The sequence below is a fragment of the Gossypium raimondii genome, chromosome 10, assembly GCF_025698545.1.
Source record: "Gossypium raimondii isolate GPD5lz chromosome 10, ASM2569854v1, whole genome shotgun sequence".
NCBI classification, from domain to species: domain Eukaryota; kingdom Viridiplantae; phylum Streptophyta; class Magnoliopsida; order Malvales; family Malvaceae; genus Gossypium; species Gossypium raimondii.
In genome coordinates, this window is record NC_068574.1 from 1557152 (window position 1) to 1573110 (window position 15959).

The following is a 15959-nucleotide window of genomic DNA, read 5'->3' on the forward strand; positions in this document are numbered from 1 at the left end:
CGTGTTGAGGACATTCTTTAAAATTGGTCAACTCTACCAACTCTAAATCTAATTTACGGGAATCACCTACTTCATGTTTTGGAGATTAAATAAGCTCTGATTTGGAGGGGTTTTTTAATCAATGTTTTGTTCATTATGCAACAATCATTTATTTAAAGCTTGATAGGGAGCCCATGAGGAAGTAATTAAATTTTTGAGGGAGTAAACTGTAAATTTCTTATTTTTGGAAGGGTCGAAATTGGGTACTTTATTTTAGGGGAAGCAAAATGTAATTTTGTCACCATATTAACTTAAATTTTTTATATTTTGTAAAGAGATTCTATTTTAGGGGGTTAAGATCCTACTTGGTGTAACACCCCTTACCCGAGACCGTTTCCGGAGTCGAGCACGAGGCATTACTTAGCTTATCTTACCAATTCGGAGCATAAAAACTAGGTTTGAAAATTTATTTCACTATTTACAGCAAATCTGTCCAATCGCGCAGCAGTTACTAAATTAATTATAACTTGAGCTACAGAACTCGAAATTTAATTCCGTAAATTTTCCTAAAACTAGACTCATATATCTACTCACCATAAAATTTTAGAATTTTGGTTCAGCCAATTAGTACAGTTTATTAGTTAAAGTCTCCCCTGTTTCACCATTCGACTATTCTGACCTCTTGTTACTAAAATAACTTTTCTCGTTATAGGATTTTCATATGCTATTCCCACTTGTTCCTACAGAAAATAGACTCATTAAGGAATCTAAGCATGTAAATTTCAACTCATAACCATTTTTGTACAATTTTAATGATTTTCTAAACTCAAAACAGGGGACACCAAAACTGTTCTGACCCTGTCTCACGAAAATTCACATATCTTAAAATATAAAATTCCTTTCGCTACACCGTTATTTTTCCATGAAAATAGACTCAACAAGATTTAATTCCATATATCATTTACCCTCTAATTAATTTTATACTATCTTGGGTGATTTTTCAAAGTCACATCACTGTTGCTGCCTGAATTTTGTTTCTTTGCAAAATTTCATCCTTTCATGATTTCCATACATAATTTATCACCTAGACTCTTATAACAACAAATACCTTCATACTTAACCATTTTAATAACCATACATCATCAAATACTTACACACCATTCTTTAGCAAAATCATAATCACAAACATACAAAATAACTAAATCCCTATACATGCCATAACTCAAACGTGATTCGATATAAAATACCGAAAGCAGTTGTGGTTGATAGTGTGGACGATCTCCGACTTCTTTAGGATCCTTGAAGTAGCTTTGCAATACTATAAGAGAAAGAGAAATAAAAGAAGTAAGCATAAAGCTTAGTAAGTTTACTAGCAAATAAATAACAACATTACACACAAATAATAAAACTCAAGTGACTATATCTCTAATTTACTCTTTAGTTAATCTCATACTAGTTCTCTTACTTGTTTACTTAGAATACTTGTGTGCATAACTTACTCAACTCTTGCTGCATCGTTGAACATCAATTGATAGTATAATAAGTTCTTAAGTCTTACAACTTACCTGAGCTTGCCATTTATGCTTTAAACTGAACTTTCATGAACATGATTCGTTTACAAGCCCGTTGAGCTACATTGGAATAATAAGGATACTCGGGTCTCTTCTGATAATAACATGCCAAAGCCATGTCCCAGACATGGTCTTACATGGGATGTTCTCATATCGGTGCCCATGCCATGTCCCAGACATGGTCTTACGGGGGACCTCTCATCTCGGTGCCAACGCCATGTCCCAGACATGGTCTTACATGGGACCATGTCCCAGACATGGTCTTACATGGGACCTCTCATCTCGGTGCCAATGCCATGTCCCAGACATGGTCTTACATGGGACCTCTCATCTCGGTGCCAATGCCATGTCCCAGACATGGTCTTACATGGGACCTCTTTACCCAAATGTCATGACATTCGTATCCAGTACCATCCTTATGTATCAACGAGACTTTTTAATTTTAATTCTCTATCATTTCATGCTTAGATCATCATCAAATAAATTCATAGTTGCTGGAAAATAACAGCATTGATAATAAATATTGAAATATTGCATTTATTTACCGTAAACTTACCTCGGTACCAATTATAGCCAAATTCACCAACTTAGTCTTCAACTTTATTCTTCCCTTTGTCTAACCTCGAGTTTCGTACTTCTTGATCTAAAATAGTAAATTTAACTTATTTAATAATCACATTCATCAAAACAGCCCTCGACTCTAACTTTTCAAAATTACAATTTTGCCCTAAACTTTACATAATTACATTTTTGCCCCAAGGCTCGGAAATTAAACTTCATCTCTTATTCTTATGTTTTATAACATTATGAACATTTTCCTTCTATGGCAACATCAAATTCCCACTCTAACATGTACTTATGAACATTAGGTATTTTTACCGATTATGTCGTTTTACTGCTTTCACTTAAAATCGCTTAGCAAAAGTTGTTTAACATAATTTATAGCTTCATATTCTATCATAAAACATCAAAATAAACACTTTTCACTTATGGGTATTTTTCCAAATATAAACCCTAGGTTAAATTATTGCTAGAATAAGCTAAATTAAGCTACCGGACTCCAAAACGTAAAAACATTAAAAGCGGGACTTGGGATCACTTACTATGGAGCTTGGAAGCTTGAAAACCCTAACTATGGCTTCCCCTTGCTGATTTCGTTCATATGAAGAAGATGATGATTTTGCCATCTTTTTCCTTTTAATTCATTTTAATTACTAGATTACCAAATTGCCCCTAACTTAAAAATTTTCTATTTCACTTATCTCATGTCCATTTTGTCTACCAAGTTACCAATGGTATAATTACCATATAAGGACCTCCAATTTAAATTTTCATAACAATTGGACACCTCTAACATGTAGAACTCAACTTTTGCACTTTTACAATTTAGTCCTTTTGACTAAATTGAGTGCCCAAACGTCGAAATTTTCGAACGAAATTTTCACGAAATCATTTTGTGAAATTGTAGACCATAAAAATATAAGAAAAATAAAATTTTTCTCATTGGATTTGTGGTCCCGAAACCACTGTTCCGATAACCTCAAATTTGGGCCATTACAACTCTCCCCCCCTTTTTAGGATTTTCGTCCTCGAAAATCTTACCAGTAAAGAGATTCGGGTATTGCTTCCTCATTGTCTCTTCCGGTTCCCATGTTGCTTCCTCAATCCCGTGCTTTTGCCATAGCACTTTCACCAGATTTACCTTTTTGTTTCTAAGCTCCTTTGTTTCTCGTGCTAATACTTTAACCGGTTCTTCATTATAAGTCATATCCGGCTGAATTTCTACTTCTGTTGGAGTAATAACATGTGAAGGATCTGACTGATATCGTCGTAGCATAGATACATGAAAAACATTATGGATTCTATCGAGTTCTGGTGGTAAAGCCAATCGATAAGCAATCGGTCCAATTCTTTCTATGATTTCATATGGTCCGATAAATCTTGGACTCAATTTACCCTTTCGACCGAACCGGAGAACTTTCTTCCAAGGAGACACTTTTAAGAATACTTTATCACCCACCTGAAATTCAATCTCCCTTCGGTTAAGATCGGCATATGACTTCTGTCGATCGGAAGCTGCTTTTAGACTATCTCGAATCAGCTTGACTTTTTCTTCTGTTTCTCGGATTAAATCAACCCCGTGTATTTTCTTTTCACTGAGCTCTGTCCAATATAACGGTGTTCTACATTTTCTACCATACAAAGCTTCATACGGAGCCATTTTAATACTAGACTGATAACTGTTATTATAAGCAAATTCAATCAAAGGTAGATACCTTTCCCAATTACCTTGAAATTCTAATACACAACATCGGAACATATCTTCCAATACCTGAATTACACGCTCAGATTGGCCATCTGTCTGAGGATGAAATGCAGTACTGAAATACAACTGAGTACCCAAAGCTTCTTGTAATTTGTTCCAGAAACGAGACGTAAATCGGGGATCTCTATCTGATATAATGGAGACAGGCACTCCATGTAGTCTAACAATCTCAGATATGTACAATTCACCAATTTATCTAAAGAATAATCCATACATACGGAATAAAGTCGCGGACTTTGTCAATCGATCGACAATTACCCAAATGGCATCTTTCTTCTTTGGAAACATCGGTAACCCGGATACAAAATCCATAGTGACTCTTTCCCATTTCCATTCCGGTATAGTGATTGGTTGAAGCAACCCAAGGTACCGATGTTCACTTTAACTTTGTTGACATACCAAACATCTTGATACAAACTCGGAGATATCACGTTTCATACCCGCCACCAATACATCTTTTTCAAATCATTATACATTTTATTACTCCCGGATGTACAAACATAGTACCGCTATGGGCCTCGTGTAGAATCTTCTGTATAAGCTCGAAATTCTTCGGTACACATACTCGGCCTCCGAATAATAAACAACCATCGGTCTCGATCAAATTCGAATCATTACGACTCACATTGTACCGTTTAGCTTGTAACTTCTCATCATTTTTCGAGCCTTACATATTTGTTGATTGAAACATCGATTTAGCCTTCGTTTCAGCTATGATTGAACCATCATCAGTCAGTGACAACCGGGCATTCATAGCTCGTAAAGCAAATAGAGATTTTCGGCTCAAAGCATCAGCTACCACGTTAGCCTTACCCGGATGGTAATCAATAACCAAATCATAATCCTTTATCAATTCAAGCCACCTGCGTTGTCTCAAATTCAAATCTTTCTGTGTCATCAAATATTTCAAGCTTTTGTGATCAGTATAAATATGACACTTTTCACCATACAAATAATGCCGCCATATTTTCAATGCAAATACAATAGCATTAACTCGAGATCATGTACGGGTAGTTTCTTTCATGTGGCTTAAGTTGTCTTGAAGCATAGGCTATTACTTTATCTTCTTGCATCAAGACACAACCCAAACTATTTAATGATGCATCACTATAAATAATAAATTCCTTACCCGATTCGGTGTACCAACACAAAAGCTTAGTCAACAATTTCTTCAATCGGTCAAAACTTTGTTGGCATTTATCATCCATTCAAATTTAACATCTTTCTCGTAATAAACGAGTCATTGGAGAAGCTATCATAGAAAACCCCAGCACAAATCTCCGATAATATCCATTAATCCCAAGAAACTTCTAACTTCAGATACATTTTTCGGTGGACTCCAATTGACAATAGCTGAGATTTTACTTGGATCTACCCTGATGCCTTCTGCAGATACAATATGTCCGAGAAAACCTACCTCTCGAAGCCAAAATTCACATTTACTGAATTTAGCATAAAGTTTCTTTTCACGCAGAATTTGCAACACTATTTTCAAATGTTCTGCATGCTCAGTTTCATCCCGAGAATAAACTAAAATGTCATCAATAAAAACTACTACAAACCTATCTAGATACGGTCTGAATATCCGATTCATCAAATCCATGAATACTGCAGGTGCATTAGTCAACCCAAACGGCAAACCAGAAACTCATAATGCCCATACCGGTTCGAAAGTCGTCTTTGGCACATCCGCTCTTTTACCCGTGAATCGATAATAACCCGATCGGAGATCAATCTTTGAAAATCTTGTGGCACCTTTCAGGTTGATCAAATAAGTCATCAATTCGAGGCAACGGTACTTATTCTTTATAGTTACCTTATTAAGTCATAGTCAATACACAATCTCAAAGACCCGTCTTTCTTTTTCACAAATGTAATCGGAGCACCCAAGGTGAATGACTCGGACGAACAAAACCTCATCAACAAGTTCACAGAATCGTGCCTTTAACTCTTTTAATTCTGTAGGAGCCATACGATACGGAGCTATGGAAATTGGGGCAGTTCCCGGAATCAAATCTATAGAAAATTCCACTTCTCTTTCTGGTGGCAACCCTGGTAATTCCTCTGGAAACACATCAGAAAATTCACATACAACTGGCACTGCTTGTATCTTTGACTCAGATACTTTAGTATCCAACACATACGCCAAATAAACATCATACCCTTTTCTAACACACCTCTGAGCTGTCATAACTGAAATTACATCAGATAATTCATCTGTCTGATCAGATTTAACCCGAAGTAATTCTCCATTCTGGCACTTCAGTACAACATATTTCTGTCTACGGTTTACTCTTTGCGTCATCTTTGAGTTAACCAATCCATGCCCAATATCACATCAAACTCATCAAAAGGCAATAACATCAAGTCAACCGGGAAACAAATACCTTTTATCATCAGTGGACAATTTTTACAAACTTTATCCACCATCACAAACTGGCCCAGGGGGTTCGAGACTTTAACCATAAATTCAGTAGGTTCAACAGACAAATTTTTAACAAATGCTAATTTTGTGCATATATATGAATGTGTAGAGCCAGGATCAATTAATGCAATAACAGTAGTATCATAGAGAGAAAATGTACCCGCAATTACATCAGGAGAGGACGCCTCTTCACGAGCTCGAATAACATATGATCTTGCAGGTGCTCTAACATCTGATCTAACCGCTGAATCTCTGGATGCACCTCATTACTCGCCCCACTCTGGTTTCTCTGCGGTCTACCTCTGGTAGGAGCATTACCTGATCTCGCACTCGTTATTTCTTCTCTTTTAGTTGTTTTAGGACAATCCCGAATAAAGTGATCGGATGCTCCACATCTAAAACAAACATTTTCACCTGCTCTACACTCTCCGGGGTGGCGTCTCCCACATTGAGAACATTCAGGCCTAGGAGGTCGAGTACTGCCTGTACTTGCAACTGTAGTGGTTTGAGCTCTAAAACCCTCGAATCTTCTACTTCTGCTTCGACCAGAATATATATGTGGAAAATGTGATCCGCTAGAGAGCTCCCTAGGCCTCTTAGATGTAGACTGAAATGATTTACTCATTTGCCTCTTCTTTGTATCCTGCGCTCCAGCTTCAGCTTTGCTCTTCTTTTTTTCTTTTAACAAGTCTTCTACTTTACAAGCTCTTTCTACCAGAACAACAAACTCTCTGATTTCCAATACACCCACTGATAGTCGGATGTCATCATTAAGCCCATCTTCAAATCTCTTGCACATGTTAGCTTCAGTGGATACAAATTCCCGAGCATACTTACTAAGTCCGACAAATTCGCGTTCATATTCAATCACGACATTTTACCTTGTTTTAGCTCAAGAAACTCCTTCCTTTTCGATCTATAAATCTCGGTGATGTACTTCTTTCAAACTCCTCCGAAAGAAATCCCGTAACCCTCTCACTCGGTACTATTGACACGAGGGTCTTCCACCAATGGTAAGTGAATCTCGAAGAAGTGAAACAACACACTTTATACATTCTTCCGAGTACAAGATAATTCTTCAAAACCCGATTGTATTCTCAAGCCGAATTCGCTTTTTGCATCATCATCTTTGGTAGCGAAATTCTTCAAATTTTTGCTTCCTAATCTTATCAACAGTGGTCTCTCCGATAACTATACCGCAGTTGGGAAGCTACATGGGAACCTGTGATTCTTGAGGGGTGGAGGTCTTATAGCCGGATTCGCATTTGCAACGAACTCGGCAAACCAATCGATCATGGCTTGTAAGAAGGCTTCTAGCTCCTCCTCCCTCTATCGATGCGGGTCTTTCACTAACATTAACATCTGATGGCACCGTCCCTTCAAGGGAATAGGTGCATTACTCTCTACTTCATCTGTACTAGCTCGTTCAGGATCCATAACTATAAAAGAAAACATTTTAAAATCGTCAGGAGTCGTCACACTATCAAAATATATAAGTATGGCATGTATAGGTAGACTCTTATTCATACTGCATATTTCCGAGAATCGACTAAACCTGCTCTGATACCAATAAAATGTAACACCCCTTACCCGAGACCGTTTCCGGAGTCGAGCACGAGGCATTACTTAGCTTATCTTACCAATTCGGAGCATAAAAACTAGGTTTGAAAATTTATTTCACTATTTACAGCAAATCTGTCCAATCGCGCAGCAGTTACTAAATTAATTATAACTTGAGCTACAGAACTCGAAATTTAATTCCGTAAATTTTCCCTAAAACTAGACTCATATATCTACTCACCATAAAATTTTTAGAATTTTTGGTTCAGCCAATTAGTACAGTTTATTAGTTAAAGTCTCCCCTGTTTCACCATTCGACTATTCTGACCTCTTGTTACTAAAAATAACTTTTCTCGTTATAGGATTTTCATATGCTATTCCCACTTGTTCCTACAGAAAATAGACTCATTAAGGAATCTAAGCATGTAAATTTCAACTCATAACCATTTTTGTACAATTTTTAATGATTTTCTAAACTCAAAACAGGGGACACCAAAAACTGTTCTGACCCTGTCTCACGAAAATTCACATATCTTAAAATATAAAATTCCTTTCACTACACCGTTATTTTTCCATGAAAATAGACTCAACAAGATTTAATTCCATATATCATTTACCCTCTAATTAATTTTATACTATCTTGGGTGATTTTTCAAAGTCACATCACTGTTGCTGCCTGAATTTTGTTTCTTTGCAAAATTTCATCCTTTCATGATTTCCATACATAATTTATCACCTAGACTCTTATAACAACAAATACCTTCATACTTAACCATTTTAATAACCATACATCATCAAATACTTACACACCATTCTTTAGCAAAATCATAATCACAAACATACAAAATAACTAAATCCCTATACATGCCATAACTCAAACGTGATTCGATATAAAATACCGAGCAGTTGTGGTTGATAGTGTGGACGATCTCCGACTTCTTTAGGATCCTTGAAGTAGCTTTGCAATACTATAAGAGAAAGAGAAATAAAAGAAGTAAGCATAAAGCTTAGTAAGTTTACTAGCAAATAAATAACAACATTACACACAAATAATAAAACTCAAGTGACTATATCTCTAATTTACTCTTTAGTTAATCTCATACTAGTTCTCTTACTTGTTTACTTAGAATACTTGTGTGCATAACTTACTCAACTCTTGCTGCATCGTTGAACATCAATTGATAGTATAATAAGTTCTTAAGTCTTACAACTTACCTGAGCTTGCCATTTATGCTTTAAACTGAACTTTCATGAACATGATTCGTTTACAAGCCCGTTGAGCTACATTGGAATAATAAGGATACTCGGTCTCTTCCGATAATAACATGCCAAAGCCATGTCCCAGACATGGTCTTACATGGGATGTTCTCATATCGGTGCCCATGCCATGTCCCGACATGGTCTTACGGGGACCTCTCATCTCGGTGCCAACGCCATGTCCTGCACATGGTCTTACATGGGACCATGTCCCGGACATGGTCTTACATGGGACCTCTCATCTCGGTGCCAATGCCATGTCCCGGACATGGTCTTACATGGGACCTCTCATCTCGGTGCCAATGCCATGTCCCGACATGGTCTTACATGGGACCTCTTTACCCAAATGTCATGACATTCGTATCCAAGACCATCCTTATGTATCAACGAGACTTTTTAATTTTAATTCTCTATCATTTCATGCTTAGATCATCATCAAATAAATTCATAGTTGCTGGAAAATAACAGCATTGATAATAAATATTGAAATATTGCATTTATTTACCGTAAACTTACCTCGGTACCAATTATAGCCAAATTCACCAACTTAGTCTTCAACTTTATTCTTCCCTTTGTCTAACCTCGAGTTTCGTACTTCTTGATCTAAAATAGTAAATTTAACTTATTTAATAATCACATTCATCAAAACAGCCCTCGACTCTAACTTTTCAAAATTACAATTTTGCCCTAAACTTTTACATAATTACATTTTTGCCCCAAGGCTCGGAAATTAAACTTCATCTCTTATTCTTATGTTTTATAACATTATGAACATTTTTCCCTTCTATGGCAACATCAAATTCCCACTCTAACATGTACTTATGAACATTAGGTATTTTTACCGATTATGTCGTTTTACTCGTTTTCACTTAAAATCGCTTAGCAAAAGTTGTTTAACATAATTTATAGCTTCATATTCTATCATAAAACATCAAAATAAACACTTTTCACTTATGGGTATTTTTCCAAATATAAACCCTAGGTTAAATTATTGCTAGAATAAGCTAAATTAAGCTACCGGGACTCCAAAAACGTAAAAAACATTAAAAACGGGACTTGGGATCACTTACTATGGAGCTTGGAAGCTTGAAAACCCTAACTATGGCTTCCCCCCTTGCTGATTTCGTTCATATGAAGAAGATGATGATTTTTGCCATCTTTTTCCCTTTTAATTCATTTTAATTACTAGATTACCAAATTGCCCCTAACTTAAAAATTTTCTATTTCACTTATCTCATGTCCATTTTTGTCTACCAAGTTACCAATGGTATAATTACCATATAAGGACCTCCAATTTAAATTTTCATAACAATTGGACACCTCTAACATGTAGAACTCAACTTTTGCACTTTTACAATTTAGTCCTTTTGACTAAATTGAGTGCCCAAACGTCGAAATTTTCGAACGAAATTTTCACGAAATCATTTTGTGAAATTGTAGACCATAAAAATATAAGAAAAATAAAATTTTTCTCATCGGATTTGTGGTCCCGAAACCACTGTTCCGATAACCTCAAATTTGGGCCATTACACTTGGCCCTTCTAACTCTGCCTTTAAAACTCTGATTTGATAAATTGAAATGAATTAATTATTAAATTAGTTATTAAATTCAATACTTGTGATGATTAAGTTTAATTGAAATTAGTGATATATTTGACATTAAAACTTGCTACAATGAATTGAGACGAGTGAAAATGAAAAAATTATCAATCCCATCATGTGTGTTGAGTAAGGGAAGTTTTTGATGTGTTGATACTATATAATTTAATACATTATTGATGGAGTAAATGATGATATATGGCAAAAAAAAAATTTATTTAATTACAATTTTGTTGATATATCATTATGTGATTCACTAGTAATATATAAAATTATATATAATCAATGCACCAAATATTAGGTTGAAAAAAATTATGATTTAACCTTTTTACTCAAAAATGGCAAGTCCCATAAGTTTCTTTTGGGCATTTCAAAGATGAATTAGAGAAGCCCACATCAAACCCTATAAAGCCCGTGTTTGTTGTTTTTAATGGTAAATTACATTCAAAGGTATAAAATGGTTATTGAACTATTCGAAAGCTTTCATTTAAGTCACTGAATTATTCGAAAGTTTTTATTTAAGTAATTGAGTTGTTAAGTTTTTTTTTTCTTTAAAGTCCGACTAATGAGTTTCAAGCGACGATTCGATGATCGATACAGTGGATTAATACTCATTGATGAGTAGAAGAACGTATCTTAGATTAATATCGAAATTAGAGAAGTAATGTATTTAAATTTTGGTTTGTAGATTTGTGAAGTTCAAAATTGTTTCATGAAAAAAATGAATTGTTGAAGAAAAGTGGAAGTAGAACTTTCAATATTGGTATAGGCGGTATGAATAAAGAATGTCATACAACAATGATTTCAATAGCATAGTGACTTAAATGAAAAATTTAGAATAATTTAATGACAATTTTATAATTTTTAAAATTGAATTATCAAAACATAAACTTACTAATAATTTACCCTTATTATTTTTATTGCACTTGCTTAGAATTCATACCAACCATAGAAAGTGGGTGAGAAAACAATATTTTATTTATAATAATTATTTAATCAATTTAAAATGATTATATATTGAAAACAATAAAATAATTTATTTTTAAGTTATGATTATTTATAGCGACACATATTTAAGATAAAAGGAAAGATTAGTTTTAATCCAAACCGATTTATCATAAAAATTAAATAATTCAAACTCGAAATAATAAGACTCAAACTCGAATGCACTCAAATAAATAATACAAAATGAGGTAAAAGTATCATAAAGGCTCTTGTACTAGGAATTAAATTGCACTATGCTACTTTTAATAAAAAAAAAGGGACAAATTAGTCTTTGTGTGTTGGATAAAAGAGTAATTTGGTCCTTTCTGCTAGAAATTTGTCTATTTCTACTATTGAATATTAGTATGTTTGATGAAATAACCTGACAGTTATAAATGGAATGTCATGTGGACCTCATACTAACCTATAAACAGAAAAAATAGATGAAAATTTTAACAAAATGACCAATTTGCTCTTTGATCTAATATACAATGATTAATTTATCCATTTTTTTAGTAAAGGAGGCAAACTACAACCTGACTTTTAATACAAAAGCCTCCATTGTACTTTTACTCCTAGAATGACTTAGATTAAAATGATCAAAACTCGAAATAATCCAAACCCCATAATAACCTGACTCGGAATAACTAAAACATTAATTTTGAATTACTAAAACCTTAAAAAATATCAAACTATAAACCCAAAATTAACTCGAACCAGAAACAAAACTCCCACTTCCACTGTAATTGCTGTTTCCAATGCAAATAAATTCCTAAAACTTGATATGAATAAAGATTTAAAAATTGAAAATCATTTAAAATTTCCGTATATTTTGGCATACATAAGACATATGGCACTCAACCTTACTAGTAATGGAAAGAGGACAGACAGGTTTTTATGGTTTAAAAACTCTCATTTGTCAAACGTACTCATATAATTGAAGTAATTTCAGGAATCTGATTCTGTTTGTCTCATTGAGAAAAATGAGGACCAAATAGAAAACAAATCAAACTTTCGTTGAATCTTTGAAAAATAATCATATGATTTAAGAAAATATAGTTTTCATGATTTCCCATATAACTTGCCTTGAGTTTAGGCCTTAGGGGCAGACGAAAGGGGAAAAAGCCGTGAGAAGAGGGAGGGGAAGTTGAAAAGAACAGAAAATGTTAATTTTAATTTTAATAATAATAATAAATTGCCATTTGTCTCAAATTCATTTGTCTAGAGTACCGTATAGTTTTTTTTAACGACATTACATTTTGGGGTTGACAAGTGTTCTACAAAAACTCTACTAAAATATATAAAAAAAAAGAGAGACGTATGACTGCTAAATAGTTTTAGAGTAAATTATACTAAAGGTTACTAAACTATTAGTAAGTTTACGTTTTGGTTACTCAACTTTAAAATGTTATAAAATAGTTATTGAATTTTTCAAAAGTTTTCGTTCAAGTCATTGAGCTGTTAAAATTGTGGTTGTATGGCCTTCTCAATTCGCACCGTATGCACTTTCTTCTATAGTTAAGTTTTTTCATGAAACAGATTTAAACATCACGAATCCACGAATCAAAATTCAGGCAATTTCTTCTTTGATCTCCAATACTGACCGTCAAATCAGTTTGGAAAATGGACTGTTCGTCAAACCATCGGTTGGAACTCACTAGCCGAACTTTAAAAAAATAAAACTTAACAACCTAGTGACTTGAATTAAAACTTTTGAATAGTTCAATGACCATTTTTAACCTTTTAAAGTTGAGTGACCAAAATGTAAATTTACTAATAGCTTAGTGATCTTGCGTGTAGTTCTCTCATGATTTTATTAGTATAGGTACATCAATGTTAACTCTCTTATTTAATTTGAATCCAAACCTATTTGATAAAAAGTAAGAATTCTAACCCGACCAACTTAAACTCGAATTGTTCTATACTCAAAGTGATCTAAATCTAAAATAACCCAATACAAACTCAAAGTAACTCAAAAAATAACACAATATATTTTAAACTAAAGTGATCAAAATAAAAGCAATTTGAACACGTAATGACCTGGTTAGAAAAAAAACAAACATACTTGAATAGGAAAGGACAATAAAGTACTCAAATATTTAATTGAATAAAATTAAACTTGTCACTTTCATCACTAGTCCTCAATTATGTACTTTTGGCGTACAAGAAAAAAGAAGATAGAATTTTATGTTCGTTGAATCTTTGAAAATAATAATCATATGATTTAAGAAAATATAATTTGCATAGGTTCCACTGTTGCTTGCTACGATCATAAAAAAAATTCTTGAATCCTAAATTTTGGTAGGTTAAAAAAAGATCATTTTATCGGGGCAAAGCTGCTACATACCCTATAGATTACAACTTAATTAAACATCAGCTCAATTGCAAAATAAATAGAAAACATCATTATTGTTAGAATTAATTGCACCAAACATCACCAAACTATGACTCTCATTCTAAACTAGTCCCTAAACTTTAAATAATTCTAATTACATCCCTAAATTATCGAGGTTATGTCAATTAGGTCATTTCGTTGCTAAAACCATTAATTTAACTATTAAATGACATGCTAGATCTTATATGACATAATTTAAAATGAAAATTTTAAGGAAAAAAATGAATATTTTGAAAATGGATGTTTCAAAATATTAATTTTGAGGTTTCGAAACTTTTACGAAGCTTTATCGTTCTTTCTTTCCCTTTTTTAGTTTTTACTTTTAAAAGCTATGCAATAACATTCTATTTTTCTTTAAAATTCTCATTTTAAATTTAGCTACATAAATTTGACATGTCATTTAATGATTTTAATAACGAAAATACATAATTGATATAACATCAATAATTTAAGACTATCTCGTGCAATTAACTATTGTTTTAAAAGTTAATGATGGAATTTTGTGGTTCAAAACTCTCGTACTAATAATATTGTTGTCTCATTGAGGAAATTGTGGACAAAATTAATAACAAGACAAACTTTCGTTGAATCTTTGAAAAGTAATCATATGATTTAAGAAAATATGGAATGAATGGTTTTTCCACTCTTGCTTGCTACTGCAGTAAAAACTTGTTAGTTGGTATTACAAATAAATTCGATCTCAATTTAATTAAAAAAGTAAAAGATAAATTATTTTTACGAAATTATACTACTAATAGAATGTTTTTATTTTATATTTTATATAAAAATCAATAAAAATCCACACATAATAAAATTTGAATCTAAACACAATAATACTTAAATATTTAATTTTATCGTTCCAACCAAAACTTCAGTTATTTTTACCTAAATTTTTAATAAATTATTTTTACATAATTTTTTCATCTACACCATGATGTGGTATAATCTAATATTAATTTAAAACTCTTGATTAAGTTTGATTTCATGAATTAATCAAATACTAACATGATATTTTGTTATTATTATAATAATATGCAAACTAGAAAATTATTTGAAACATTACGAGTAGGGTTTTAGACTCAAAATCGAGTCCGAAGATGACACTTATCTCATTTATAACGCAATAAAAAATAAAAGAAAATCAAGTATAAAATATGTATATGATAATATTTGAAGTTTACGTGTAAAATTAGAATATTTTAAATATTAATTTAAAACTCATATTTTATTTGATAACCATTTTATATAGTGTGGAATAAAAATTTTCACAACATCTAACATTTTTTTATTTTACTAATATAGTATAAGAATATCCTAAAATCGTTTATAATATATAAATTATAAATAAATTAAAGGGATTTTCAATGCATTCTTTTTATGAAACCTGTCCCAATACACAAATAGTGCCTTTTTTTTTAAGATAGTCTCTATATTATTCAAATTTTAAAATTAAATTTTACATGTTTGGTTATTTTAATTTTTTTCATTGTTAATCTAAATATTTTATTCTAATTAAAATGTTGACGTACACAAGTAAAAAATACACAAATTTTTTTATTTTTGAGATTATATAATAATGGTTTTAATGTTGGTCCCTATATTATGCTCAAATTTAAAATTTAATATTAGTACTTTAATTTTTGACATAATTTGGTACCTCAAATTTTTCAATACCATTAGTTAATCTAAATATTTTATTTGGATTAAAATATTGACATGATTTTTAAGAATTATCAACACCGATACAATTACCGTTAAATTCAAGTTCATTACAACTTCAATTTTTTTTGGTTACATAGTTAATAGGTGTTTTTTTAAATTTTAATATGTTACATTAGTGAATTTAATGAAACAAATTTAATG

At 32.5% G+C, this 15959-nt stretch overlaps 1 long non-coding RNA gene across 1 annotated transcript; it reads right to left on the reverse strand.

The window, feature by feature from the left end:
• Window positions 1-8626: 8626 nt before the first annotated feature.
• On the reverse strand, window positions 8627-10421 carry LOC128034113 (uncharacterized). Its single transcript, XR_008190214.1, has 3 exons — window positions 10189-10421; window positions 9635-9721; window positions 8627-8829 (listed from the first exon to the last, which is right to left on the reverse strand). It is a non-coding gene; the product is annotated as an uncharacterized LOC128034113 (long non-coding RNA).
• Window positions 10422-15959: the final 5538 nt, after the last annotated feature.